Source organism: Sapajus apella, unplaced genomic scaffold (genome assembly GCF_009761245.1).
Source record: "Sapajus apella isolate SASKATOON/1434 unplaced genomic scaffold, GSC_monkey_1.0 scaffold50, whole genome shotgun sequence".
In the NCBI taxonomy this organism is placed as follows: domain Eukaryota; kingdom Metazoa; phylum Chordata; class Mammalia; order Primates; family Cebidae; genus Sapajus; species Sapajus apella.
This window is the reverse complement of record NW_022436990.1, coordinates 2,201,773-2,227,708: the sequence shown is the minus strand read 5'-3', so window position 1 is coordinate 2,227,708 and position 25,936 is coordinate 2,201,773. Positions and strand designations below refer to the sequence as shown.

Sequence of the window (25,936 nt, the reverse complement as noted above, 5' to 3'; positions counted from 1 at the left end):
ACCATGATGGCCAGGCTGGTCTTGAGCTCCTGACCTCTTGAGCTCCTGATCCATCCACCTCGGCCTCCCAAAGTGCTAGGATTACAGGCATGAGCCACCACGCCCGGCCTGCCTAAGATTATTTAAATTCAAGCTAATAATTATTTATTTATGTACTTATTTATGTGGTGTGTGTGTACACCCATGTGTATCAATATGTGGATATTACAAAACAGGAAGTCAATAGCATTTATAACATGTAATGAATTGTATGTGTATGTGTATATATATATACACATAAATAACACATACACATACATATTTAAATAATCTAATAAATTTATATTCACATATATATTCTTACTTGGTTATGTTTGATATTTTCAAGTATGTGTCTCATTAGAATTCGATGCTCCTCTATCCATGTCCTTAATTTCAAGCAACTCTGAGGCTGACAGAAGTAAACATAAAGTAGAAAAGGAGAGCAATAAAAGAAAGGACATTTATCTTACTGGAACATTGGAAGGACCCAAGAAATGGTCTTGAAGCTAGGATTCTAGGAATTATACCTCAATCTACTTTCAATAATTGGCAGGAGATCTCTTGATGCCTTTGTCATTGCCATGTGAATGCAGTGGTCAGGAAGCTACAGTAGTGTGCATGCTGCCGCCATGATCGTGATCTTTAGCAGCTCCTACTGTCACAAACCACCAAGCCATTTCTGCATCATGGATGCAATCTTGCAAACACCGATGTCTCCAGAATTGGGGTGTTTATATTTCTACCTTCCTCTTGCACTGTTTTTGCTTCTTCACACTGTTTAAGGTGATATGACTGTCCTTGACAAAAGGCCTAGTGAATCAACTGCTAGTGTGCATGCTAAAAAAAGCCTACAGGTGCAAATGTTCTAGCTTCTACATTGGGAAGATAATATGGAAATTTTCCAGAACTATAGGAATATGTTCAAAAATTACTGGGCAGTGAGAGAAAATAATACTGATTTACTCTGTTAGGCAGTGGGAGAATGAGTACTTACCCCCTGCAGGTTGAAAAGTTGCCCAGCCCACTGTTACGTGATTTTTAAAAAAAAGTCAAAATCTCTTTCTACATTGGAATGCAGACCACATAGTCAATAACACCAGAATTTAAAAGAAGTGTTTAAAAAAAAAAAAACTAAAACAAAAAAAGGCAAAATATTTAAAATGTTAGTGTGATTTTGCTGACTTTGTGCACCTGTTGGAAAAGTCTTAGAAGAGATGAATTAACTGGAACTAGAATTAACCTGACTTGCAGAGGAGATGGCAGAGAATAAAAGCAGCTTTACTAAGAGAGGGACTCTCTACCTGGAGCCTGAAATCTAAATTGCCTGAAAGTTCCCTTGCTCAGAGCCTTTCCAGATTGAAAAAGCCACCTGCTCTGTGTGTACTGATGCTGTTAGAAGCAGAGAATGTCAAGTGGCAGCTTTTACACTATCTACAACTAGGAGTCCAGACTTTTCTAAGCACTATCCATTAAACTTGTTCTGCCAAATAAAATGGTGGAGGGAACCTAGTATATTGTAGTGAAAAAGTAGAATGGTATGGTCAAAGCAGCAGCCATTAACTCGTGAACTAACAGGCAGAACTCAGAACAAAAAATATAAGAGTCTTCAGACTATAGGGCTATGTTGATGTAATATGTAGGCTGTATTTAGAAACAAGTGCAAATTATAAGAAGACAATAGGTTATAAACTTTTAAAAGTCTTGAGACAGTTCTTTTGTCAATATGAAATCTCAGGTATGGCCTGCTACAGCCTGTAATTGTTCAGTCCCTAAAGCAATTTCTAAGATCCCAGTTTCCGCAAACTCAAAAAGGCCTCTAAATCTGCAGCCTGACAGAAGAGCATCCTTCCCAATGATCCATTCTAAAGGGACAATCATTGTAATACCTAAGTCGGATTCTTCTAAAGGCAAAACTAAGGTTTTTATATTGTCTAAAATAGCAGGTTTTCCTCACATAGACATTCACTAAAATCGACTTGTGCTAGAGATAGGTGATTACGTCAGGGTCTCCTCTTAACCCTCGTGAATGGAAGCCTTGTTTCCTCTTCCTTTGCTATCACTATATATCGTGTGAGTTATCTGAAGATAAATTGTGTTTTTAGATTATAGGCTCCCAGTTCCTTAGAAACAACGTCCAAATTTGATAGCAACACTACATCAAATTTCAGGCCACATAGAGTAACTGGATGATGCTTAGGGTCATTCTTATGTAGAAAAGGAAGTGAAATGTTCTATGTAAGGGGGCATTGAATGTAGATAATGGATACTAATAGAAGTTGTCTTTGGCCTGCACCATGGGTTGCTGACTAAACACTTAAGTATGTCTTCTGCCAGTTCATTCCAACAAAGAATGCCCATGTCATGTAATTTAGATATGAAGCAATTTGGAATCCTTGAGAAGAGGGTGTATTTTGAACTGATAAAGCATTTCTCCTTTTCATTTCTACCTTTTTCCTGCACAAAACACGGTTATATTTCAAAGATTCAGCTGCCATCTTAAACACATGAAATAGAAAATATGAGCACGAAATAAGGCAGAGAGGAAACAGAGGAATTTTACTTTCAATTTTACAGACAAATCTTTATCAATTTCAGCCACTGCACAGACAAAAACATTTCTATAATAAAAATATTGTCTCCTAGAGCGAAATATTATTTGTGTTATTTATAGATATGAGAATATTCAAAAGCATTTTAGAAAACAGATACCATCTAAATTATAAAACAACCCCTAAGCAAACAAAATTAAAGTAAATATTATCAAGTAGTTTAAAAATTTAAAAGATTTTATTTTATTTTATGAAAGTAACCATTATTTCACTGGTTTTTAAATGTTAGGGTATCTTAGAATCACATGCACATCTTGTTTAAATGATTGTTAAAAGGATACAAAAGCAGGTGAGCCCAGGAATAAACATTTTATCAAAGACTATAAGTAATTTTGATGTAGATTTTTTATAAACCTGATGTTCCACTATTCACTTCTTTGGGAAAGAAACAGCATTCTGGTTGCAAGGACAATTTTTGAGCCAGACTACCTGAGCCTAAATCCTGTGTCTCCTACTATGAGCTACTTATCCAGGAGCAAATGGTAAAAATTTTTGTGCCTCAAATCCTCATGCATAAAATGTACATGTTCATACATCCTACATCACAGGACTGTTGCAAAGAATAAATGTAAGGAATGTACAAGATTCCCTGGCAAATGGTACGTATTTTGTAAATATAACATATAATCATAAAGCAGTCAGGTCTATTACTGAGTGAAGATAGAAAACAGAATAGATTGATTTGGTTCATGAAAAGAACTAATAAGTTGTAAAAAAGTCTTGTGCATTTGAGACTAAGAACCATTTAGAACATAAGATAAACACAATAATTAGCCATATTGGCAGTACTATAGGCTAGCTGTTGCCTGAAAAATGTGCCAAGTCAAGTAAATGCTGAAAAACATTTAGAATGTACACTTAATAATATTAACAAGAGACCTTAATTTTAAATGAGAGTGTTGATGATTTCATGGGACAGAACATTTTAATTACTAACTAGACAATTTAACATTACCTGAAAGTAAAATAGTACAGATGCTTATTAAATTTTCAGGATGGTATAATTTAAATAAAATTGTCTAATTACCTCCAGATTTGAAGCCAAAGAATATGCAGGTTTATTCAACCCAAAAAGGCAACAGATCCCAAAATTTCTTGCTACATTTGGCTTTATCCTTCTTGACTTCAGAACATCGTAAAGCCAGATTTTTCCCACTAAGTATTTTCATGGGATTTTTCTGAGTCATCTTCTCACCATTTTGAGACTGCCTTTGAGGATTTCGCATGTGCAAGGCTTTTAGTTTTTATTTGTTTGTTAGTTTTTGTTTTTGTTTGTTTTTAGTCTTTTGTAAGGAAACTTTGATGCTTTCTTTTCCCTGACAGATTCCACCATGCAGCTTTTGATGAATTCAAGCCCGCTACTCTATTGACATAGCCCATTCCAAGCATATTCTGACCATCATAGTTGCATTTCAAATGCAAGTACAAACTACAAGAGAGTCTTGATACAAATCTCTTTGGTTGATCTCTCAAAAGCCACATTATTGTCAACAAAAAAACCTAAGAAATCTATAAAACTTTCATAAATTGATAAGTGAATTTCAGACATCGATAGGATACAAGATCAATTTACAAAAACCAGTTATATATTTACTACTACTATTAATTATTATTATTTACTACTGCTAATAATTTGAAATCACATTGAGGTAATGTTATACTACTATATAACATTAACATCAAAATTTGTAAATATTTTTAAGCAAATGCCACCAAACCTGACAGATTCCTACAGTGTAAACAAGACATAACTGACCGAAATTAAACATGCTTTAAATTAATGGAAAGAAATGTTACACTCATGTTTTGGAAAACTCAACATATTAAAGATGTCAACTTCTCATAATTTGTTTATAGTCAATGTAATCTCAATTAAAACTCCACATGCCATTTTTATAGAGGTTAACAAGTTAATTCTATAATTTATATGAAAATTCAAAGAATCTAAAGTAATAAAAGCAGCTATGAAGTAGATGAACAAATTGGGAAAACATGTACTATCTGAGTTAAAGACATGATAGAGTAATAGCACACGGGAGAGAGTAAAATTAGAAAAAAAATTGACACAGAAATCAATGAAATGAAATAAAGATTCTAGAAATATAGTCTCACATATTTGGTCAAATGATTTTTTTTAGCAAGAGTGTAAAGCTAATTTAAGGGGGTAAGAGGAAAGTTTTTTTCAAAAACTAAATATTTTAAATAAACAGTAAAGTATCACTGGATATCTGTATGAGAAAAATTTACTTCAACCCCTACATTATTACCCCAAACCCCAAAAAGAATTCAAAATTAGTCACAAATCACATATAAAATTAATTTTATAAGTGTTCAAGAATAAAAATGAACCTTCATAAACTTAAGAAAAGCAAACCTTCTTTAGAGAGATGACAGGAAGCGCTAATTACCAAAAAACAAAGCTTAAAGAAAAAAGGCACATTACACTGCTTTACAAAATAATTGTTAACATCATTCTTTAAGAAGACAATGATTAAAAAATGCAAAGGAGAAAAAAAATGTGACCTACACACTGGCAGACAATATTTACAGTACTTATATTTGACTAAGGACTTGAATATGGAATATATGAAGATCTTTTATGAATCAGTAATGTGAAAAAAAATCTATTTTATTTTTAATGGGCAAAAGTCTTTAAGGGATACTTCAAGGACAGCTGATAATTATATGAAAGGATGTTCAACATCACTAGTCACTAAAGAAATGCAATTTAAAACCAGAATGAGATGCCAATGTACACACATTAGAATGACTACAATTAAGAAAGATTTGATCTAGTGCAGTGCCTCACACCTATAGCCCCAGGTATTTGGGAGGCTGAGGCAGAAGGATTACTTGAGACCAGGAGTCTGAGACAACCCTGGGAAATATTGTCAGACCCCAATCTCTTAAAAAAATTGCAACAATAGGAATTTGTATGTTTTGTGCAAATGTTAATAGAATTTTTACTGTGAAAACAATTTCAGCAGTTTTTTAAAAAATTAAAAATACAGGCTGGGCGCTGTTGCTCACGCCTATAATCCCAGCACTTTGGGAGGCGAGGCAGGTGGATCACGAGGTCAAGAGATCGAGACCATCCTGGTCAACATGGTGAAACCCCATCTCTACTAAAAATACAAAATTAGCTGGGCATGGTGGTGCGTGACAGCTACTCAGGAGGCTGAGGCAGGAGAATTGCTTGAATCCAGGAGGTGGAGGTTGCAGTGAGCTGAGATTGCACCATTGCACTCTAGCCTGGGTAACAAGAGCGAAACTCCATCTCAAAAAAAAAAAAAATTAAAAATATAGTTATGAAAACCCCTCATTTTCCACCAATATAATAAAATTACATCACTACCAATAATTTTATATATATGTTCATGGCATCTATATTCATAATTATAAAAATGGAAAATAAACCATGTTTATCAATATTTATACAAAAAAATGTAGTATACTATTAAGCAATATAAAGAAAAAATTCATGCATAGAAAAACATGAAAGAATATCAAAAGCATTATGCTAACCAAAAGAAAATAAGGGTAAAATAAAACATGTTTTATGATTTCATTAATAGGAATTTCTAATACAGTTAAAGCTAATCTGTAATAACATAAATGAAATCTGTTTAGCCCTGCTAAGTGTGTAATGGTGGATTGAATATATTGAGGCCTGGGGAATGAAAAAAAAGGTCTTTACCTTGATTTGCTTGGTGACTATACAGGTATACTTATTTGTCAAAACTCAGAAAGCAGTATATTTAAAACATTTTCATTGTATTGTACATAAGGTATACATTAATAGAGTTGATTTTCTCAAAGTGTTATGCATAGAAAAATAACTTTCTTTCAAACATCTCTAAATAAGTATACCATGTATTGAGGCGCTATTATCTTTCAGGCGGTATTCTAAGAAAGTATACTATGTGCTCAATTTACACTTTAGAGAGACAATCAATAAATTTGCATAAATGTGAAATGAAGTATGATGATGATTTGATAGAGTTCTATTTCCAGAGGTAGCAGAAAACCGAAGTTGCATGATAGGAAAAGGTTTTTATGAGATACTATGTATAATAGAATTGTTTGTGACTGCATTTTCAGAGATCAACAGTAAATAAGGGAGAAGACAACTATAGAGACTAAGGAAAAATATGAATATGTACAAAGGAACAGAATTTTAGATTCATGGCATACCTAGGGAACTAAAAGAAATTCATTACAGTTTGCAGAAGCAAGGAACAGTGAAGCTGAAAGAGCTGTAGGAAACATAAACAACTGTTTTAAAAGTAATTAACATCATATATATATTTCATTTTCCTTTTACATTATATATATGTAATATGTATGTATTATATACATTATATTACACACATATTATATATTATATATTTATTATAGATATATTATATACACATTATATTACATATAATATATAACATACACATTATAATATATATAATATATATTGTATACTATATATTAATTGTATATAATATATATTATATACATCATAATATATATACATATTATATATATTCCATTTTCCTTGTACATTATATATAATGCATGTAATATGTATCATATACATTATATAATGCATGCATTATATAATACATAATATGTATTATATACATTATATTACATATGTAATATGTATGAATACAAAAAAGTAAAATGGAATAGATTATAGAAAATAAAATCTCAAGTTAATTGATAAGAAAAAAGCCAATTAAAATTATTTGACACTCTCAAATGATATAAAAATATTGACTCTATAAAACACAATTCCCAGGTAACTCTTGGTGCAAGACTGGGCTTGGAGCCACTGAACAAAGGTGGCATGTGACCTAGGGATGTACCCAGCTGTAGTGGCTATAGTGAAAGATTTATTGTTTGGGAAAAGCAGAGGGAAAAGAAAATGAGACTTTGTTTTGCATCCTAGGTACCGGCTCAGCCACAGTAAAGTAGACCAATAAGTAGAATCTTGGGGTCTCTGAATCCAGGAGTAGGCATTTCTGGACCTTCTCTGGGATAGAAAGAATCCCATTTTTCTAAAGGGTGAGGTTCAGGCCTGGCAGCATTCACCACAAGCTGACAAAAGAGCCCTTGGGCCTGTCATCTCCTTGGCTGCCCCTCAGAGTGTCTTGAGCAGGATAATTGTGTCTGTGACCCGGGTGACAGCTCATTAACCCCACAGCATTGAGGAAGCATCCGAGGCTGGGGCCGAATTCCCCAGGCCTTGTTCTTACCCAGGGCCCCAGCCAGCGTGGATTCCATTACCAGGGCCTGGGGTGGGGAGATATGGGGGCATCTTGGGCTTTAAGTGAATATCAGTGTTGGAATGGCAGAACACCCCATGGACCAGTGGTAACGATGGCCACAGGAGAGTACCTCATTCTTGTGGTAAGGACAGGGAACAGTGGGAAGGATTTTCTATTGTGATTTGAGTCTCAGGTTAGCCATAGTAGAATAGAATACCAGGTAAATTGCAAAGGTTTGTGAATTCAATCCCTGGCTCTCAAATAGCATATCTGGACATGTTCAGGACCTAGAGGAGCTCACCACCCTGAAGGTAAAGGCCTTGGGCTTGGTGCAGTGCTGTACTGGCTTCAGGTCTGACCTAGGTCAGTTCCAGTAGTTACAGTGGTGTTTGCATCACCACACCCAAGGTTTCAGGTGGCTCACCACTGAGATAGAGATAGATGGAGACAGAGAGAGAGAGAGAGAGAGAGAGAGAGAGAGAGAGAGGGACTGACTCTATATGTTTGGGAGAAAGTAAGGGAAAAGAACAAGCATCTCTGCATGGTAATCAGGATAATTCTTCCAGATCTTATTCAAGACCACCAGGGTGGTACCTCTAGGAGTCTGATGCTGGGGCCTAACTCCTTTTAAGTCCTTGAAAGCCTTCCTAAGAAGAACAGACATAAGCAAGCTCATACTGTGGATACTACAATAAATATCTAACTCGTTAATGCCCAGACAAGAAAGAACATCTGCAAATTATCACCAAAATCAAGGAAAGTATAACCTCACCAAATTAACTAAATAAGGCACCAGGAACCAATATTGGAAAAACAGAGATATAGGAACTTTCAGACAGAAAATTCAAAATAGCTTTTTTGAGAAACTCAAAGAAATTCAAGATAATACAGACAAGGAGTTAAGAATTCTATCAGATAAACTTAACAAAAAAATTAAAATAATTAAAAAGAATTCAGAAAAAATTATGGAGCTAAAACATGTAACTGACATGTTGAAAAATGCATTAAAGTCTCCTTATAGGAGAATTAAGCAGAAGGATTCATTAGTGAACTATAAGACAGGCTATTTAAAAATACACAATCAGAGGAGACAAAAGAAAAAAGTAAGAATATATCAGATAAAATAGATTTTAAGAAATGGTACATAAGAAGAAACAAAGACAGCTATTATATAATGATAAAATAATCAATTTAGCAATAGCATATAACAATTGTGATTACATATGCTCCCATCACTACAGCACTCAGATATATAAAGCAAATATAAAGTAAAGCTAAAAAGAGAGACACATTCCAATACAATAATGTCTGGAGGCTTCAACACCCTACTTTCAGCACTGGACAGATCTTCCAGACAGAGAATCAGCAAAGAAACCTCAGACTTCATCTACACTGTAGTCCAAATGGGTCTAATACATATACAGAATATTTTAGCCAATGGCTGCAGAATACACATTTTTCTCAGCACATGGATTCTTCTCAAAAATAGGCTATATATTAGGTCATAAAACAAGTCTTAAAATATTCAAAAAATGTGAAATAATACCAAACATCTTCTTTGACCATAGCAAAGTAAAATTACAAATCAACAAGAGGAATTTTTAAAACTATAGAAATACATGAAAATTAAATGATGTTCTTCTGAATGACCAACTAGTTAACGAAGAAAATAAAGAGGAAATTGAAAAATTTCTTAAATCAATGGTAATGGAAACTTAATTTACCAAAATCTATTGGATACAACAAAGGCAGTAATAAGAGAAAAACTTATAGCTATAAGTGCCTACAACAAAAAAGAAGAACACCCAATAAATAACCTAATTATACATCTTCAAGGACTGAAAAAGCAAGAGTAAATCAAACCCAAATTTAATAGAAGAAAATATATAATAAAGATCATCTTAGAAATAAATGAATTTGAAATGGATAAAACAGTACAAAAGGTCAATGAAATGAAAAGTTGGATTTTTGAAAAGATAAACAGAATTGACAAATCTTTAGCCAGACTAAGAAAAATGGAGAGAAGACCCAAATAAAAATAATCAGAAATGAAAAAGGAGACATTACATTTGACACTGCAAAAATTCAAAATCATTAGATGCTACTATGAGCAACTATACACCAATAAATTGGAAAATCTATAAAAAGTGAAAAATTTACTAGACACGTAAAACCTACCAAAATTGAACCATAAAGAAATCCAAAACCTGAACAGGGATCCCCAACTCCTGGGCCATGAACCAGCTTGTGGCTGGTTAGGAGCCAGGCCTTACAGAAGGAAGTGAGCAGCAGGCATACAAGTGAAGCCGTTTGTATTTACAGCTGTGCCCCATCACTTGCATTTCTGCCTGACTGCCACCTTTGTCAGATCAATGGCATCATTAGATTCTGATAGGAGCATGTACCTTATTGTGAATGGCAAAGGATTTAAGTTGTGTGCTCCTTGGAAGACTCTAATACCTGATGATCTCAAGTGGAGCTGAGGCAGTGATGCTAGTGCTAGGGAGCAGCTGCAAATACACATTAACATTAGCAGAGAGTTTTGACTGCACAGAAACATAATAAACCAATTGCTTGCAGACTCATATCAAAACCCATCAGCTGGTGGTGAGTGACAATTAAGCTGCATCTAGTGGCAGGCTTTATAGTGGCAAGTGAGTTGATGTACTTCAACTGTACAGCTGCATCTGGTGGTAGGCTTTAAGTCAGAATCTGACTCTTATTTTATTTTCATATAGTGCATCCGTTATTTTATTTACTACTTCCATATGTGGCTCTTTCCTGCATTGTGCACTTGTCTTAGTCACAGTTTTTGTAACTTCACAAGCTAATCCTAGCCAAAGTGAGTAAAAAAAGAGATGCCGCTGGGGAGCTGCTTTGGACTGGGCAAAAGTCACAACAATGAGACAGAAGAATACTTTAACACTGCCAACAAAAAGAAAACTGTGCTTAAAAGAAAATGCTAAGTACTACTTAAATTATAGGTTCTTTGCAACAGGTGATTCATATTCTATAAGCCCACTTTGTTAAATATGTGATGACCTGCTATCCAACGGCCATGAAACCTTCAAAACTGCTTTACCACATGGAGACAAAGCACTTTATATTAAAAGACAAGGTTTTGAAGTTTTTTAAAAAACATAAACACAAAAACAGAAGCATTATTCACCTTTTATATCAGTGAAGTTATCACTCCATCAAATTTGTCTGGACTGAGAACATCATTCTTAGTGGTTAACCTAATTGCTAAAGGTAAGAAGCCCCTTACTATTGGTGAAGTGTTAATTCTCCCTGTGCTAAGGACATTTGTAGTGAACTCTCAGGGGAGGCTGCAGTTCAAAAGGTGGCTCATGTTCCTCTTTTGGCTAGCAGCATAAACAGATGAATTGACGAAATGGCAGAAGATACTGAAGCACAGATGTTAGAGGGGATTAATGAGTCACTGTGATAAGCAATCCAGGTTGACAAGTCTACTGACATTGACAACAAGGCAGCAATGTATGTTTTTGTGAGGTACAGTTTTCAAGATGATGTTCAGCAATGAAGGTAAATTTCAAAAATAAAAAAAGACAAAAATCTATTTGTACAATTACTCTCATCATAGTCACAAATGGAGAAGCCTTAGAGTATTAAGTGGAGTATTAAAAAGGAGCGATTAGGTAAGCATGAACCATATTAAGAAAAGTTTTACATGTAATATGTCAGAAAAGTGTTCTTTCTGGTTTCCTTCCTCTTCTTTATTCCCAACCCATCTCTTCATCCTCCTCTTCCTTTTGTCCTTAGGCTGCTAAATTTCCTTGTTGAGGGTGATTGGGGCGAACTTCTAAAACAGGACTCTTGAGCTAAGTGTTAAAAGGAAAGCATCAGAGGGAGCATAAGTTCCTTAGAAACATGGAAATGCTAATGCTAAAGTCTGAAAGAAATAGGAGAAAAAAGCCAACATTTGATGAAACTGGACTGTGGGAGTTCAGTGTGTTTTTCCTAATCTTATCTATGCACTTTTCAATTTCTTTTGTTAGTTATCCTCATACCTGTTTTCCTCTTCTCTGCTGCGTTTCTCGAATGCTGAGCCTCACTGAGATACCTTCTCAACTCTTACTTGTTGGCCTTTGTTTCGGTGAAACATCATTTTATCTGATCTAAAAAGATCAGAGGATGGGAAAAGGAACATTTCTTTCCTACTCATTGTGTTGGTGCCTCTTACCCTAGTTGATCCTCTCAGGACCACAGATCCAGACAGACTCTACCACAGGTTACAACTTCGCTTAGTATTGGTAACACATTTTCTTTCTTTACCCCTTTACCATAGGGATAATTGCTTCTGGCTATTGCTGGTGTCTGGGTGCATTACCATCTCTTGTTTTTCTTTAATTTTGATCTTGCATCAGAGTAGTACCTTTATTAAAGACTCCTTATTTGAATGCTTGGTGTTAAATTATGATTCTTGTTAGGACCTGGAGTCATGCATTATTTTGAGTGACTAGTAAAATTTCTTACTAACATTAATAAACTTGAATATTAAGAGATCACATTGAAGACCTAGTTGATTGTTATTCATGAATCTGTAGTGATTCAGGTTGTGCACATTGATATAAAATGTAAATGCTTCTAACAAAAAATCCATGAAAAAATTAGCTAACTGCTACTCTAGCTCAAATAGTTCTACTGTTTTACCTTCACTAAAATAAATATAGACTAGTTTTATCTGATGTTCCAGAATCAGAAGACGAAAATGCAACAAGATTTCATTAACTGATACTATATACTGAGAAATTAGAAACTAGGGAGAAATATGATTTTAAAATGACAAACACAATTTTTATTAGATAATTCAAATTCCACATGCATCAAGGATTAGCTCCAGAGAGAAAAGCTTAAATCTCGGGAGGCTGAGGCAGGAGAATTGCTCGAACCCAAGAGGCAGAGATTGCAGTGAGCCAAGAATGAACCACTGCATTCCATCCTGGTGCCTGGCAAAAAAGCAAAAATTTTTTTTTTCAAAAAAAAAAAAAAAAAAAAAAAGAAAAAGAAAAAGAAAAAAAGAAAACCGGAATGTCTCTCTTTGAACCCCTTCTATCAACATCATTATACATAATAAATCAGTTCAAACAACACCTGAAGGGCAGGTTCAGGAGAGCCTGAAGTTCATCAGAATTGCTAAAGAAGCAAACAAAACATGAGTCAGAGGACCCATCACCCTGTTGCCACAGTAAAGGAATTTATGGGATGTATGGTGCATAATCACTGTAGCACAGTTTCAGCAAAACTGGTCATGCTACCTCTTTCTCCATTGCTAACTGGCTCCCTAAATCCCTGTTCTCACATCACCAGAAGAAATCCCCTGTTCTCACACTCTCTAATTCTGCCATATTTTTCCCCCTCACTCCTTTCCAACAAAATAAAATAATAATAAGGAAGAGGTCTATAAATTATCTGGTTCTGATACATACATTTGGAACTATGCAATTTTCAAGTCTATTTGTTATTTATTCTATATTATGAAAGAATCATTGTGTTCTTTGATTATAATTTTTAGTTTCACCTGATACGTCGAATCAGATTTTAAAAATGTGTGGTACATTACTTAAATTGTCAAAATGGATTCAGAGGTTTTATATTTCCTCAGAATGGTCAGGTTGTAAAGAGTATCAAAATGTTTAATACTATTTTAGAATAGTGTTAAAAAATATAATATAATTTTGGTTAGAATTTCTTGTTAATATTGGGAATTTCATCACCTAATATTCTGAATTAATTGGAATTAATTTTAAATAATTTATAATTATGTTTTAATAATTATTCATTGGTATTAAATACAAATAATTTGGATAAAGGTCAACCTTTTCAAATACATGTAACTCTTAAAAATGTTGTTCATATGCTAAAACTGATTTATAGTTATACTAACATAAAATATTATTTATTCTAGAATACAGATTTTATTGGAAACATTAAATTTTTTGCATATAATTTTATATCCAAAGTGCCGTATAGCTCTAGTGAGAATTGGCATAAACTCTGGAAATTGCATTTTAGCATTCATCTTGTTTATTGTCCCACCATAGCTTGATTCTCTTCATAATTATGCCCTAGCTAAGAAGAATATAGCATGAAACTATCTGAAAACCATGAAATTCTCAAAGATATGCTTTTAAATATATATATTTTAGTATAAAAACATCTAAACCATATTTCAAAGCAATTCCATTTATTCCAGTGAACTACATTTTTTTGATGAATGATGCTTTGAAGCAAAATTATGAAGAATATATAAAGAAAAATTTACTGTAAATAGATTTACAAATATATTTATCTTTGTGGAAAACATATGTATTTAGTGTAGGAAGCCATGAATTAATTGTAGAGATAACTAGGACTTCTTATAGGCAAATAGGTTTGGATTAATTACATTATTTCTGAGCCAGTGATGATTTTAAATTGGATATCTATTACTGAAAACATAGGCTAGAATAATACTATTAGTGGTATTATCTCAAACAATGAACATTATTTAATTATTATTGTGATTTAAATATTCAGAAGTTAATTTCAGTATGCATGAAATATAAACATGATATGCATACATTGCAGAATAATATTTATTTTCCTTTTTTATTATTCTACATAATAACTTAAACTAAAACAATAGCTTAATAATTGCTTACAATGTTTTAATTTTGGATGGTATATAAGCACCTGTTACTTAATTCTCTAGGAATAATATGTTTTGATTGTTTAAATTACGTACAAACAAATTTAGAAATCACAATATGAAAAGAAGTCATCAAACTCACTAAAAATAATTAAAATATTCCTTTAAACAAAGCTTAAAAATGAATTTATACTATTTCAACAACAAAAAAGTGGGAAAATTGAATTTTAAAAAAGCTCAATTATTAGCGTTATTTTCTATATTATTTGTATCTAATTTTTTGTCTACTTAAATAGATTCTTTGTTTTTATCAGGGAAATAACATATATTGAGCTTCATGAAGTAAATTATTCTTGAAAACTGTTTGCAAAAACCCTACAGAACCAACATGATACAAAACTATTATGCCTTTTGGAATATGCTGTTTTAGAATATATGATATATGAGAAAATACAAATAATTTTTATATGACAGATTAATTAAATTTCACTGGCACTATTTACATTTTTTTCCCTTGGAAATTTTTCTTTAACTTACTTATCTAACTTCATTCCCAGAATATTATCCCTAAAAGAAGAGATCCACTCTTGTAAGAGTTTCGTACTATCTGTTTGGTTTTTAAAGTATGAAGGGGAGAACAGAAATATCAATATTTATTGGGCCTTGTTAGAAATGCAAATTTTCAGGCTCCTGCCAAATACCTGAATTAGAATTTCCAGGTGTGGGCCCTAGAAAATTAAGAAATCTGTGTTTTAGCAACATTTTCAGGTGACTTTGAGAAGTACTATTCTTAGCTATATTTGAACAAAGGTCAAGTGTTTCAGTGCAGCACTAATGTCAACAGTAGGCAGTTTATGCACTCACTCTTAAAACCTCTCCTTCTCAAAGAAAGACTAGATGCTTTGGATGTCTCAGAGGTGATAATCCAGCTATTGTGATTACTGTCACATAAAATTTATACACAGGGCCTTGATAGAGTGTGTTACAGTTTATATGCGCCTGTAGTCCCAGCTACTACTATAGAGGATGAGGCAGCAGAATCCCTTGGACCCGGGAGGTGGAGGTAGCAGTGAGCTGAGATTATGCCACTGAACTCCAGCCTGGGCAACACAGTGAAACTCTGAGTCCAAAAAAAAAAGAAAGAAAGAAAGAAATACTTTAAAAATAACTTGAAAAGTTTTTAAACTTGATTTTCTACCTAATATTTATTAATTCATGAGGCATCTAAAATATAATGCTAAATATATTTAAAATAAATTTTATTACACATTATAAAGGCTCTTACATTTCACATATCTAGTTAACATGTCCAGAGCAGTTGGCTTATATGCTTGTAATATATATTATGTATAAGTCTTCTGAAATTCCCCTTTCAGGAAATATTTTACAGAATTAATAGGCGTATAGTTCTGTAATATATTCAGAAATTAATCAAAATTGAGTTTCACTAGTTGTGAGAGAAAAATATAGATAGAATTATAAAATTCAAATGAATACTTTAATAAGCATTTGTTAAATTAATTCAATAAGAATCTAGCTTAGGACATTTATTCCGATTGAAAACAAAACATGGAGTCTTTATAGATTTACAATACTGATGGAAATGACAGTGTTTATATTACAGTATTACAGTCATCAAGTTGAATACAACTTTCAGGGCTTCTGGTTCCAAAATTTATGATAGTTAAATCATGTGGTTATACACACACACACACACACACGCCTAAAGATTGTATCAAACTAGTCTGTAAGCAATTATCTATATTTCAAGAAACTCAAGCTAATCTCACACATTTGAGTAATAATACTAAGTGGATTTAAGTCCAAAGGTTTATAGAAACATTATGGAGTTGAACACAAAATAGGCAGACTACAGATTTACAATAACGTTAATCAGCCAATGATATGGATGACAAAAAAAAATTGTCATTTTTTGCATTTTTGCTCTTTCTTCCAACAACACAAACAAGTTTAACTATAAGATCTAATTAAAATCCAGAGCTTCCATACAGCAAAGGAAACAATCATTAGAGTGAACCAGAAACCAACAGAATGGGAAAAAATTTTTGCAGTCTACCCATCTGACAAAGGGCTAATATCCAGAATCTACAAAGAACTAAAACAGATTTACAAGAGAAAAACAAACAAATCCATTTAAAAGAGGGCAAAGGATATGAACAGACACTTTTCAAAAGAAGACATTTATGAGGACAACAAACATATGAAAAAATGCTCATCATCACTGGTCATTAGAGAAACGCAAATCAAAACCACACTGAGATACCATCTCATGCCACTTAGAATGGCAATCAGTAAAAAATTTGGAGACAACATATGCTGGAGATAGGATGTGGAGAAATAGGAAAGCTTTTACACTGTTGGTGGGAGTGTAAATTAGTTCAACCATTGTGGAAGACAGTGTGGTGCTATCTCAAGGACCTAGAAGTAGAAATTCCATTTGACCCAGCAATTCCATTACTGGATATATATCCAAAGGATTATAAATCATTCTGTTATAAGGACACATGCACATGTATGTTCACTGCTGCACTGTTTACAATAGCAAAGACCTTGATCCAACCCAAATGCCCATCGATGATAGACTGGACAAGGAAAATATGGCACATATACACCATGGAATACTATGCAGCCATAAAAAATGATAAGTTTGTGTCCTTTGTAAGGACATGGATGAAACTGGAAACCATCATTCTCAGCAAACTACACAAGAACAGAAAATCAAACACCACATGTTCTCACTCATAGGTGGGTGTTGAACAATGAGAACATATGGTCACAGGGAAGGGAGCATCACACACTGGGGTCTGTTGGCGGGGGCTAAGGGAGGGACAGCAGGGGTTGGGGAGGTTGGGGAGGGATATCATGGGAAGAAATGCCAGATATAGATGATGGGGTTGATGGAGGCAGCAAACCACATTGCCATGTATGTACCTATGCAACAATCCTGCATGATCTGCACATGTACCCCAGAACCTAAAGTACAATAAAATATATATACATACATATAAAGAAAAACGCCACATTTTAATAGGAATACCCTCTCCACAATACCTAATTTGTATTTATCAAAACTCCCCTCTCCACAATACCTAATTTGTATTTATCAAAACTCCCAAAGTCATCATAAACAAGGAAAATCAAAGTAAGTGTCACAGCTAAAAGTAGCACATGACATGACTCTGTGAAGAAGGATGTCAGTAATTTGATAGGGATAGTGTCAAATTTGTGAATTGCTTTGGGTAGTATGGCAATTTTTACGATATTGATTCTTCTAATCCATAAGCATGAAATTTTTTTTCATTTATTTGTATTATCTCTGATTTTGTTTTGTGTTTTCCTTGTAGAGATTATTCATCTCTTTGGTTAGCTATATGCCTAAAAATTTCATTTTCTTTGTGGTTGTTTTAAGTGGGATTGTGTTCTTAATTTCAGCCTCAGCCTGGATTTTGGCATATGGAAATGCTACTGACTTTTGTACATTGATTCTGTATCCTCAAATTTTACTAAGGAAATTTATCAGTTCTAGGAGCTTTCTGTCACAGACTTTAGGAAATCTAGTTATACAATCCTAACATCAGTGAAGACAGTTAGTTGACTTATTTTTCTATTTGAATGCCTTTCTAAATGTAACATGATATCCTGGAACAGGAAGAGGTCATTAAAGTAAAACTTTTTTTTAAAGTATGTACTTTTGTTAATAATAATATATTAGTATTGGTTTATTAATTGTAACAAATGTGCCAGATTTATGTTAGATGTTAATAAGAGAGAAAACTCAGTGTTAGGTATTTGGAAACTCTTTAGGCTATTTGTTCCATTTTTATGTAAACGTAAAAGTGTTCTAAAATTAAAGTTTATTTTCAAATGGTGCTGCATTATGAGATGTTATATTTGGTGCGAAATACTAAATGTTACATGCTAAATTCTGACTGGGCATAGTGGGTTACACATGTAATCCCAGCACTTTGGGTGGCTGAGACCAGAGGATTACTTGAACTTTGGAGTTTGAGACCAACGTAGGCAACATAGGGAGACCTCATCTCTACAAAATATAAAAATAAATTAACCAGGTATGGTGGTGTGCACCTGACATCCCACCTACTTGGGAGGCTGAGGCTGGAAGATGGCTTGAGCTCTAAAGATGGGGACTGCAGTGAGCTGTGATCATTGCATTGCGCTCTAGCCTAGGTGACAGAGGAAATTATACTGTCTCACAAAAAGAATTTAGAAAGCTAAATTCTGACTATGAACACAAGTTGCTCTTTGTTTTCACAAAGCACTTAATTTTGAAATATGAAGCCATATGAAGAAATTCTTTTTGCATCCATCCTGACCATTTTACAGATATGCCACCACATATTAGTTATTCTGATGAAGTGATAAAAAACAAAGTTAAAGACACCTATTACATAATATTATTTTGTTTTGGCTTTTTTTGGGGTATTTTCTTGTTTTATAATCTTATTGTAAAGGACAAAAAGTCAAGAACAGATGAACTGCTAAAAAATCACAAAATGTGTCATATGTCAACACACTAAGTTCAATAGTTGGTTATCTGCTATTCTCTCTGCATGTTTTTCCACACATAAATGAACTTTCATTTTACACTTGATTCACAACTCCTGAAGTGATTCAACCCTTAGGCATGCTGCTTTTATTAATAACACAAATGATCTGGTTGGAGAAGAGAAGGATCTTGCTTTATTTGAAAGGGAATGAAATATATTTGCAAATCTACATGTGTTAAGTTGACATTAAATGTTGAAAGAAATATATACATATATATTTTAAGTCAAATGATTCTATAGTCATTCGTTGTTATTTGTTCAGTAAAGAATATCAAATAACACCGTAATTATACAGTTGAATTTTTCTAAAATTTTTCTTTTGTTTTCAGGACTTTGATATCAACATATTTGTAAGATTGCAATTTTTTCATACATTTTCCCTATTTTTGTTTTCTTGTTGGGGTAAGTCCCATTTCATTGCCTTAGGTGTTTGAAATGCTGATCTGAAACTCCAGCATAATGAAAAGAAGGAAACCATACAGGGAAAAGTTGATAGCTGCTGGCATTGTGCAGTGTTCCATTATAACAAGCCTACAAATCTTTAATGCTAAATTTATGAATGTGTTCTTATAGAGGCATGCAATTATTAAAAACTATCCACCTACCAGCAAGTTGTAAAGGAAAGACTAAAGATTAAGGGTCAGAAAACCTAAACTTTATTTCAAAATTTGTATCCTTAGTCATTTCACCTCTCTGAATACTACTAGTACCCTTGTATGTAAAATTAAAGGGCAGCAAAAAGTCATCTCTAAACAACAAATATATTTAACTTCAAAAAATCCTGCCTGAAAACATGCTAATATCAGAGACAAAACACAAGCATTGATTTTTCAAAAGAAATACGGACTTTTCACAATTTTGATCACATAAGAAATAAGGGAATTAAAACAGGTGTCGGTTCTGTGGGCCTTGCCTGAGGGTTTCAGATAAACTTACCTAATGACAAACAAGACATCATCTGTTTGAAAAACAGATTTGAAAACATGCTGAGTCTGATAACCAAACATTCAAAGTAAAACAGATTATAAATAAAAAAGACTTCAAATAAATCGTAAATAAATTAATTCTGGATATGTTAGACAGCTTCCAAGATTTTCACCAATGATAAATCATTTCATTCCAATGATTTTCACCTCATGGTACTCACCCCTTTATGTATTCCTCTCCCACATTAAATAGGGTCCACCTGTGTAGCCAATAGTACCTTGCAGAAGTAATGATGGGTAACTTTGAGGCTAGGTTATAAAAGACATGACAGTCCTGCCTTGTTTTCTCTTGGATCACTCATCCTAAAGGAAGACAGAAGCAAAGTCATGAGGACAGTCAGGCAGCCCTCTGGAGGAATTTATGTGGAAAACAACTCTGGTATCTCAGTAGGAACTCCTTGGAAGCAGATCTTTCAGCCCTGGTTAAACCTTCAGATGACTGAAACCTTAGTAGCCATCTCCACTTTAATTTCATGAGAGATCTTGGGACAGAACTGCCCATCCAAACTGTTTCCAAATTTATACCTATAGAAACTGTACCTTCAGGCAACATGATCTTGGAGTTTCCTGCATCCAGGACTGTGAGAAATATATTTGCTTTGTTTATAAGCCACCCAGTTTATATTCTGTTATAGCACTTGAACAGACCAATAAAGCAGTAATAAATAGTCAATGTATTAGTTATAGGAGTTACTGAGATTGAATTTCTTCACAGAAGTTAAAAAGCATAGAAAGACTCTAGTAAAAAAATGCAATTACTGTGGCTTCTTGATTATATCTGCTGGGTGAAAAAAACTGAGACAATTATCAGGGTAATGTAAGTTTGAATTATTTGATTTTTTTCACAATAAAAATTTTTGGACATAAAGATTTATCATTTTATTTTAATTTTTCACACACTTCACACTTCCCACCAACAATTGAGTAATTACTCTATTTTCTATAAATGCTACCTTATAGTAATAATCAATATCACTATCTTAGTCTTAATACTTCAGCAAACACAATTCTTCACTAGAAGTTAGTCACCAGAGATTAAATGAAACATGTTCTTTCTGGTTAATTATTGTAACTTGAGAAACATGTATGCTGTACTTTATTCCCAAGATATATATGTATATATATTTTTTATTTAGTGAACTTATTTATTTGATGATATATATTTTATTAAATATATAAAAATATAAAATATATTTTAATGAATATATATTTATATATATTAATTAAATAAATGATTAAATACATAAATGAATGAAAGCATCACTTTGCTATTATTGAAGAAAAATTATTTCAAAATAAAACTGTAGAATATTTTCTTTAGATACTTCTTACCCTGGAGAGAGAGACGGGGAGGGGAGAGAGAGAGAGAGAGAGAGAGAGGGAGAGAAACAGAGGAGAAACAAGAAAAATACACACATAGAGAGACAGAGAGAAATGAAATACTTTTAGGAATAATTAAATAATTTTTATATGTAGAGATATTTTATTTGCAGAGAAATTATTAGCTGCTTAACTTTAACTTGCCACTACTACAAATGAGAAAAAGAATAACATTCTGGTTTGCTAACACTTGCATATAAATTATAGTTGTAATTGTAATTGCTCTAGAGATAAAGATGGCCAGATGAGCAAGAAAACTGGTAGTGATTTGGGATATGTAAGAAAATATTCAGTTATATTTATACCTTAGCTACTTACCTTAGTTCAAGGAAAGTCTAAAATATACGGATTATAGGTAAGTTGCTATAGTTTCTTCTAGTTGATTCCTTCTTTTAAACTGACTCCTTTTGTATCCAGATTCCTTACTCTTTCCTTATTTGTGATTTATAACTGAATAATATTTTGGTGATTTTCATAATGTTTTAGATTAAATGTTTAATCCAATTTTTAGACCCATTTTTCTTAAAGATCTTTATAACTTTGATATCACAAGGATCTATGCAAACACAATTATGACAATTTCGGATAGCAGTGCTAAGGTATGGGACCAGCTCTGGAAATTAAACATCTATCACCTTAATGTTGGTAAGACAATCAAAAAAAAAAAACATTAAACAAAAACCTTTGGAAAAAAAATACATTAACATCTCATTTTCCTGGTAAAATCAAATGATTTTTTTTTTAATATTCTTGGACAATTCCAGAAAAGTTGTTTAAGTAGCTCTTCAATTAAGTTATCTTAAAATTGGAGTCTAAATTACATCCTATGTTAGAACAATTTTAAGTACATGTAGTAAATCTAAAAATAATATAATATTCAGTTAATGACAATATAATTGATTCTTGTAGTTTATTTCTTTTATTTATTTAGTGGTGGATTATATTCTTGAATAGTCATCTTGTTTTATGTTGAAGTCTAATAACTATCAAGTTTTCCATTCTTTATCCTGTAAAACTCAGAATGCTGGGAATTTCTTTACTTTTTTCATTACTTGGTGGTTACCTCTCTTCTCCATCATCCTTTATTGTGAAATGAGCCTATTTTCATTGCTCTCATTTTTCTTCTTTCTGAATGTGGTATAACATTTCTACTATTAGTCCCTACAGTCTATAAATGTTACCAATGAGAACAAGATAAGTACTGAAAGCAAAAGTATACTTTGTGTCTAAAAGATCTTATAAGCACATTAGCTTATTTCAGTGGGCTTAATGGTTTTCTTGTTTCAGCCTAGAAATAAGCCTATGCCCAGAAAGTTATGACTATTTAAATAATTAGAATTATGGAAGTAAGGGACAGCAAATTTGAAATAGCCCAATCCATTCAGCAATGCATGTTGATAATCTATTCCGTGCCAAATAGTGTTCTGGCCCCTTGAAATACATCAGGAACCAAAATAGGAAAAGCACCTGCATTAATGGAGCTCCACATTGTAAGAGATAATAGGAAATAAGCAAATTATTTGGAGAAATATGGATAATAGGAAGAGGATAAACCATTTGGAAAGTGTGCATGTTCTGTATTGTGGTCAGGGGAGATCCAAATAAGATGAAATTTGAATAGAGACTTGAAATAAATAATACAGTGGAATGTACATTGCATGAGGGAAAATGGTTGAAGTAAGAGAATAATAGCAGTAAAAGTCATAAAACGGGAGCATGCTTGGCTTTTTCTAGAAATAGCAAGGCAGTCAGAGCATCTGGAGCAGAGTGAGCAAAAAAAGTAGGGTGGCAGACACAGTGAGGGTGGAATGGAGGAGCCAGACTAAGTCACAGCAAGCCTTAGTCTTGTATTAATGGGCTGGAGAGAAAACCAGGGGAGGCTTGAGAAGAGGAATAGCATCTTTGCCATTGTATTAAATGATTCCTTTGAATATTGCATTGATAATAGATTTTAGAAAGCAAAACTAGAAGCAGAGAAACCTGTTAGAAGGCAAGTACAATAAATCAGCTAAGAAGAGATGGTGGTGCCACTGTACATGTTTTCAGAGAAAGAAGTAAATATAGTTACATTCTGAATATTTTTAAAATACACAATTATATTTTCTGAGCATCTAGAAGGAAAATGATGGAGAAGGCTGCAAAAATTTATTTTTCTAAAAAGAATAGGATTTAGGTTTTGAACATGTCAAGTTTAAAATGCACATTCATGTAGAAGAGTAAGCAATTAAGTATATGCATTTTGAACTTTGGAGAGAGGTTCTAGGAAGAAATGTAAAATGTTAAGATGAGAAAAACTATAGCATGCTAGTAAGCCTGAGGGCATTATCCAACAAAGAGGTAAGAATTCATAATGTAGATGGAAAAAAATTACTAAGGCTATGCCTTTGAGTAGAAAAGCAAGAGGAAAAGTTGGCTTAAGGTCTAAGATTTTAGATCCTTAGTAACAGGACAAATAAAAACAGAACATAAGGGCACAAAAGCCAGAAGCAAGTGACAGGATATACATAGGGGGAGGAATTCACTCAGGTTTCCTTTGATTGCATCTAACATTCGCAGTGGTACAAGAAGCAAGGTCTTCATTCACAACGAGGAAAGGATTATTCCAGGCTTGAAGATAGAGAAAAAGAGTTGATGAATTCAGGAGAAAGAAACTGGGAAATATATTAGGCTTTTAAAAATGCACTTAGAGATAACTTGAAGTTAATAGTACAGAATTCTTAGATTAGGAGAGGAAAGATGCTTCTCTGCTTTTAATCTTCTAGTAGAGTAAAAATATACAACATGTCAGATGAAGTATGCCACTGCAATTTTGATGATTGAATAGATCGAGCAGTTTCAAGGATAAAATTGTCACATGTACATTCCACACAGACTATGATAAAGTAAATGTCTTATCCCAAAAGATCACTAGGACTTTTGTAAGTTTTGAGACCTTGACAGACAAAGTCTAGGACAGAAAAACAAAAGGCTTCTCCTAAGAGAGAAGGATGGTTTTGAAATTCCAAGAAACTAAAGGTATATTCTCTCTTTGGACATAAGAATAAAGGTGTGGTTCAAAATGTTCTGGTAGCCTACAAAAACTCTTGGTATTATAATGTATGTTATATCTTTTATAAATCAACAATTTTTATGAGAAGATTTAGGCTATAGTTCCTTTAAATATAATTTAACCAATTTCACAGGAATTTTTGCAGTATGGCCCAAAGACAGAAGACAACATTTTCTAGCTTAAATTTGGCTCTTGTATACACCAAATTTTATTGACTTCCTAAAGCCTCACATCCTTTAAAGGAATGAAAGTTACTTGGTAGTTAACACAATGATACACAAAGTTATTATAGCAAATATTTGATTTTGTTTCAACTTTACATACCTATTGTATAAAGTGAAATAGATTTACATTACGTGAGCAGTTCCACTGAACTGCAAACTTGCAGTAAAATTCATACTGATAAATCAATGTTTATTTATCAAAATATTATAATAGAAACCTTAGTAAGGAAAGTAAAATTAATAGTTATATGATGTTTTAAGGCTATCAGATTTTCTTCTTTGTCATCCATCATTGAATATCAAGATAGTTTTAATAGGCAAGATGATGAATAATTTCTTTTGTCTGGAATCTAAATTTTTCCCAAGTGTATGTAACAATAATCGGGTGGTCTCAACCTGATATTTAATTTTACATTTCTGTGATATTCCTGGTAGTAAGATAAATATATTTTTATTTAAATTTATTTCTGTGCTTAAACGTACTCTTTGGACTAATGAATGTAACTATAATAATACGTCTGACATATTACTGAAATTGGTATTCATTAGTTTCAAAGCTATGATTTATTTACATCATATCATCGCAGTTTCTTTCCATTGAAAATCATGTAGGTGACTGATGAAGTTTACCAGTTAAATTTATTATGATAAGGTAATGAAAAACTGTTTTGAAAGGTAAATTAATCTTTCATGTTGACCTGTTAACAGGTTGTTACCTACCTTGGTCAAATTGTTTCCAAGTAGCTCACTCTCTAACTATTGTTAAACTTCACAAATCAGCACACTCCAAAATCAACTTACTGGTGTTTCTTTCAACAGTACATTCTTGATTATAATTTTCTGAGTTTTCTCCTCTTGATTTTTACATAGGTAAACTTTGAAGTTTTTTTGTTCATATTATCATTTTATTATGAAGGAAAACAAATTGAAATTTAGAAATGTAAACATATTATACTTTTTATTAACTTATCTGTAATATTCAGATTGTAAACATTATATAATGCTTACTTTCAGAATTCTTTCTGAATTGTTTGAAATTACTTATTTTATTTATTTATTTTACATGTTTTGTAGTATAACTGTCATTACAAAAAAATTTGCCAACATAATAATTAGTCTTACAACCGATATTATAACACAATATTATGTATAACAGCAGGATATA

At 32.9% G+C, this 25,936-nt stretch overlaps 1 long non-coding RNA gene across 1 annotated transcript in view; it reads right to left on the bottom strand.

Moving 5' to 3' along the window:
* The window catches only part of LOC116526367, a 65,774-nt gene that overhangs the window by 32,667 nt on the left and 7,171 nt on the right, over positions 1 to 25,936 (bottom strand). The window contains exon 2 of the long non-coding RNA XR_004258115.1: positions 20,659 to 20,697. This is a non-coding gene — a long non-coding RNA (uncharacterized LOC116526367). The remainder of the gene's footprint in view (positions 1 to 20,658; positions 20,698 to 25,936) is intronic.